The sequence below is a fragment of the Athene noctua genome, chromosome 1 (genome assembly GCF_965140245.1).
Source record: "Athene noctua chromosome 1, bAthNoc1.hap1.1, whole genome shotgun sequence".
Lineage (NCBI taxonomy): Eukaryota > Metazoa > Chordata > Aves > Strigiformes > Strigidae > Athene > Athene noctua.
Window position 1 is genome coordinate 104,516,908 of NC_134037.1, and position 5,305 is coordinate 104,522,212.

The 5,305-nt window shown below is 51.9% G+C and overlaps 1 protein-coding gene across 3 annotated transcripts in view; it reads left to right on the plus strand.

Annotated features, from left to right (window-relative positions):
• Positions 1–261: 261 nt before the first annotated feature.
• Positions 262–5,305, plus strand: part of PROX1 (prospero homeobox 1) — a 44,516-nt gene continuing 39,472 nt past the window's right edge. The window contains exon 1 of one of the 3 annotated variants that reach the window (XM_074926158.1): positions 262–393. The gene's annotated coding sequence lies outside the window, so the exon portion shown is untranslated. Of the gene's footprint in view, positions 394–5,224 lie in introns of those variants that run through there. The other 2 variants (XM_074926166.1, XM_074926173.1) reach the window with 2 other exon arrangements.

A 5,305-nucleotide genomic window follows, 5' to 3' on the forward strand; every position in this document is an offset into this window, starting at 1 on the left:
AGCCCTGCCCCGCGCGCCCCGCCGCCACGCGCCGCTCCGCGCCCCGCCGCCCCCGCGCCGCTCCGCTCCGCGCCGCTCCGCGCCCGCTGCCCGCCCGCCCGCGCGCGCGCAGCCCTCCCTCGCCCCCCATTATCATATTCAGCAGCGGCGCGGGGCTCGCCGGCTGCGCGCGCGGGGCCGCGGGTGTCCGCGCGCGCGCGCGCGCGCGAGTGCGTGTGCGTGTGTGTGTGTGTGTGTGGTGTGTGTGTGTGCGCGCGCGCGCGCGTGTGTGTGCGCGTGTGTGTGTGTGCGCGGCGCGTGTGCGTGTCTCCCTCTCTTTCCACCGGCAAAAAAAAAAAAAAAAAAAAACAAACAACAAACCCAGAGGCTTCACTTTCGTCGCCGTCGCACGGAGTAAGTACCCGCTCCCTCCCCGCGCCCCCTCCGTCCCTCCCCGCTTTTTCGGCCTTTTCGTGTCTTTTCTCGCTTTTTTTTTCTTTCTTTTATTTTTTTAAATTTTATTTTTATTAATTGGCACTTGCTGTAGACGGTCTGGGGGCGGGGGTTGGGGGGCCGGGGAGCGAAGCCCCCGTCAGGATAGCGGTGACCGTTGCCAGCGCCGTGTGCTTCTCTCCGCGGGGCGACCCGCGCTGACTCTCCCGGCGCCGCGGTTGCAGCCCGGCGGTGGTACCGCGGCCGGGAGCCGCGGGCGCCCAGCCCGGGAGAGCGCCCAGCCCCGGGGAGCGCTCCCCGCGGCCGCCCGGGGCCGAAGAGTAGTAAGTGACCGGCTCGTGGTTAGGTGACGCCCCCCGCCCCCTCGCTGCCCCCTTTCGCGGACGGGTCTCGCTGTCGCGCCGCGGGCTGGAGGGCAGTTCGCGGGGACGGAAAACGCGGCGGGTATTTGGCTTTTTGTTGTTCCGAGCTTCCGCCTCCCCCCCCCCCCCCGGCTCCGCCGAAGTTCCCCATCCCCTGCTTTAAACTCCTGCTCCGGTGCTCTGAGCCTCCCCTTTGTCTTGTTTATGATAGCTGCCGTTCTTTTTGTCTCTTCCAATTTGCTTGTCATTTGCATGTCGCTAGTTCTCCTTTTTAACCCAAACCGGGAAGGGCAGGGACTTTTTATTCTTACTCTTCTTGTCCGTGCCATTACTTTTTCATTTCCAAGGGTGGGACGAGCTGCGAATTGTGGAAATGTATAGAAAATGGGATTTCAGTGGTAGGTAGCGAGCACATGAGAAGAGATCAAATGCAAGTCGCGGGATAAGAGCCTTGATCTGGGAAAAGATTAGGATTATTGGTACTTTCTGTTTGTTTGCTGGTTGCTTGTTTTTTTCTTCGGGGGGGGGGGGAGATATTTAATTTTTTCTTAGCCTTTGATGGAGATCTTTCTTGTCTTTTCCCATATTCTGTTTACCGGCTGAGTGACCCGGAGCACTTTGCCATGTGTTTAAACGGAGTTGAAGCGCAGGAGGGAACCGTTCTGGGGGGCGTGGGGCTGAGTTTGGGGTGAGCGGCCTGGGATAAGGGGGGGTGGGGGGCACCGAAAATTCAGGAGCAGGCGGCCCGACGGGCCCGGCTCCGGGCACCGGGCACCCCGCGGGGGCGGAGCGGGGCCGCCCTGGGGTCCGCGCGTCTTTCGGGTGGGGGGTGTGGGGGGGGGCGGGAGAGTTGCGCGTATCGCCCGCGGTGGTTTTGCGGCGGGGGCCGGGGCAGGTGCGTGGGGCGCGGGCAGGTGCGCGCCGCTGCGCGCATGGGCGGCGGGGCAGGTGCGGAGCGGGGCGCGGGGGGGGCCCGGCCGCCGCCCCCCTTGCGCCGCCGGGACGGGTGGCGGGGTCGGCCGGAGGGGAGCGGGTCGGTAAATGGGTCTGTGCGGCAGGTCGGCGCGGCCGAGGCGGGACGGGGCTGGCGGAGGGGTCGGTGTCACGTACGCGCGCCCCGTCCGCGGAATAACAGACGGGAGGGGACAGGAGCTGGACGTCTGCGACATAGTCGGAGGTGTCGGTCGCGACTGGCAGGGGAGACGGCTGCAGGCTAAAGGTGCCCTTGAACGTCGGGCAAAAGTTGCCCGGGCGAGGGCTTGGAAACCCGCTGGTTTCCCCACAGGTCCCGAGAGCTCGTGGCGACCGCCGGGGCGTTTCTGGCTGCGGGGCCAGTGTCACCCCAAAACCCGCATCCGGGTCTGGGGACGGGCGGGGGGCACGTGGCAGCGCTCCCGCGCGTCCGCGGCCACTGCTCGGTGGCAGAAAGGTCCGGTGTTGTCTAAGGCAGGGTGCAGAAACGCGGCCGCGTCACCCCGAGGTGTAAAAGCTGAGATTATTTGTCACTTCCATCGCCCGTAGAGGTTTGGCAGGACGCGGGATGAGTTATACGGCGGCGATTTCCTTACCCGTAGATTTGCATGTGGCACATACCCTTTATGTCTTCTTCTCCTCGCAGTTCTCCTGCGAGTTGCCATCAATCACGTAAAGTTTACGAGCACTGCAGCTCGTTTTGCATTTATTTTATCTGCTTTTTGTCCAGAGCTTACCTTTAACAGCAATATCACATACTGTGAAATGTTTATTAATACTCAAGGGTAGACAGAGTATCAACATTTCATGAGTCGATCTGTGATAGAAAGTACAATGTATATACCTTTGCTAACAGCTCCCTATTAAATTATTCTGTAAAGTATCTTACATTCGCTGAATGGCGCTGTCAGTGTATACAGTTAACTTCCCTGCCAGCTGACCTCTGAGGCCTCTCAGTTTACGTGACTTGTCTTTTTTATGGTCGGTTGATAAATTAAGGTATTCGTAAGAATGGGCACATTTTGAAATCAGAGTTTAATTTGATTCAGGGCTGAATTGTAAATACTGCAATTTGTAGTCTCTAAGTAATGATTTATTCTGTCTCAAAGTGCAGCCTAACTGCTAGATCAACTAATTCAAGAATTGTGATTTAACTACCTCATGTAGCACTGAAAAAAAATATCTTGGAAAACTTGGTCTGAGTTTGTAGTAGGAATCTTGTGAATGTTTCGGTATTGTCTCTGCACAGAGACCATGCGAGTTATTTTCTTCACGATCAGTGAAATAACAAGGACCAAACTGGCTTGAGAGGAAGCAAATGTTTTCAATTTTCTACCTTGAGCAGCTTGATTTCTTTTTCTCATTCAAAGAATCTGTTTCCTCAAGCAGTGCCGAGCACGGCTACGTGATGGAGGGCCCTGCGTCTCCCCAAAATAAAGGCCTGAACTAATGAGATGCCGAATCCCTCCTGTTAGCGAGCCCTGTCAGTTCCCCCTCTAGTCGATGGGCATCGAGGATGTTTGGCGTTCGTGGGAATTACTGAATACCGTGCTGGATTGGGCCCTGGCTATCACCGGATTCATAAAACAAGGGTGGTTTTTTTTCTTTAAGGCTCAAGAGCAGGTGGCATCATTTTGAAGTAAGTCAGGCTATAATTTTTACTTCTTATGGAGAAATCCTAATAAAGTAGTTGTTGCTGCACAATTAGTTGCTCATCATTTCTGCCTTGTTTCAAATTCTTTGATAACATGTCTCAGCTAAGGGAGTTAGGTAACCCTTTCTCCCAAGAAAACTTGTGTCAGAGCTGTACAAAAAGGTAGTACTTTCTCATTAGCGGCTGATGTGATTTTAGTGGAGAATAAATGTAATCTGTTCTTTGGATTCTAGTTGTGGTTTTGTGCGTGAAATGCTGTTGACTGGAATAATTTTCATGATGCTCTTCCTGGCTGATTCTGGCAAAGCCATATCTTGTGTAGCGCTTTGGAGTGAAAGATCTAAATATTTCTATTAGCAGAAGCGTGCTAAATTTCTTGTGTGGTATTGGCATAATGGGCTGACATGAAGCAGGCAGACGCTGGACCAAAGAAAGTAGTTGGCTTGTGAAAAGATAGGAACAATTTCAGCTCTATGAACCGATATCTCCTTGAATTCATCCATGAGCATTCGTCAAGTTTAGCACTTTACTGCTGTGTATTTAATGGCTGTTTAGGTTAGGCTAGGGTCCTTCAGCGTGGCAGAGGAGGGTGAGTTTGAATTTACGTCTTCTTTGCATCTCATAGGTGTAAGAATTAATCTGGGAGAAAACAATCAGCATCTTTGTAGATCAAGATGAGTTAACAAAATTGATTGCAGAAAGTGGTTTATTTCTAATGCTTATGATTAAATACCTGACATCATATTCCTTTCTAAAGACTGTTCTAGCCGGGGGTTTGGTAACAGTAACTCTTGGATACCTAGAAATTAATCTGTTTTCAGTTAAAATGTCAATGCATATCAAATGGATATGAAATAAACCCATGTCTGTAGCTGCTGTGCTGTTAAGAGGTTATTCATAGCCACATTTTAATCATATCTCGTTAAACAAAAGTTTTGAAAGTAAATTTGTGAATAAATTACTGCAAGCTATGTTTATGGACGGACGTAGAAAGTGCTAAGGCCCTGATACCATTTTTAATTACCTGGGCATCGAAAATCTTTGGTTTCTGAGGAAGCCGCATCATGCCAGTAGGGGCTCGAGATGTGGAGGGTAAATTTAACATAAACTACACTTGGCATGCAAGGAGTATCAAAAGTGATGTGTAAAGCAAATTTAACCTTCACAAATTCAAAACTCTGTAACTCAGACAGAAATGGTGCTTCTGAAGGTTTCTACATAGATCTTGAGAACCAAAGCTATCTTTCTAACTATGTATTTCTGGATAGCTGTACAGAGACATTAGATGTATGAAATACAGTTTTGAGACAACTTGCAGCCAAAGTACTGGTATTATGTAAAGTACACGAACTTCCTAATTATTTTTTTTCTCCCGGAGAGTTCCTTATTTATGCAGTTCTAATCTAATCAGTCTCGAAGTCTGCCTGTCGTGGCTGGGAGTTTGCATCCCGCTGTACGTGCCATTCCACTTCCCTTGAGGTGTGAATTGGTTTTGGTCCTCCGAGACCGAAATATTAACCGGCCATTCGATACCCGTTCTGTTTTGTCATGCTAAAGTAGAACTATTTCTCGTATTTAAGCTGAAAGGCACATAAGCCTCAAAGCTGGCAGTCTGTAGGCTTGGGATAACACCAGGGCAAATGGGGCGGAGATGTTGCTTAATACCCAGGTTAAGCGTACGATAACGCCAATGCTTTCAGCTTCCAGTGAGGGAAGGAGGGGGCATCACTCTGGAGCACCTCCTGCCGCCTGTTTGTGGTGGCAGGAACGGGCAGGCGAGCAGCTGCTGGTACGGGGGCTCAGGGAGAGGAAAATGGACACTGGGGAGGAAGGATGCGTGGCAATGACCTTCCAACCTGGCGCAGGACAGCCTATTTCCTGAGCT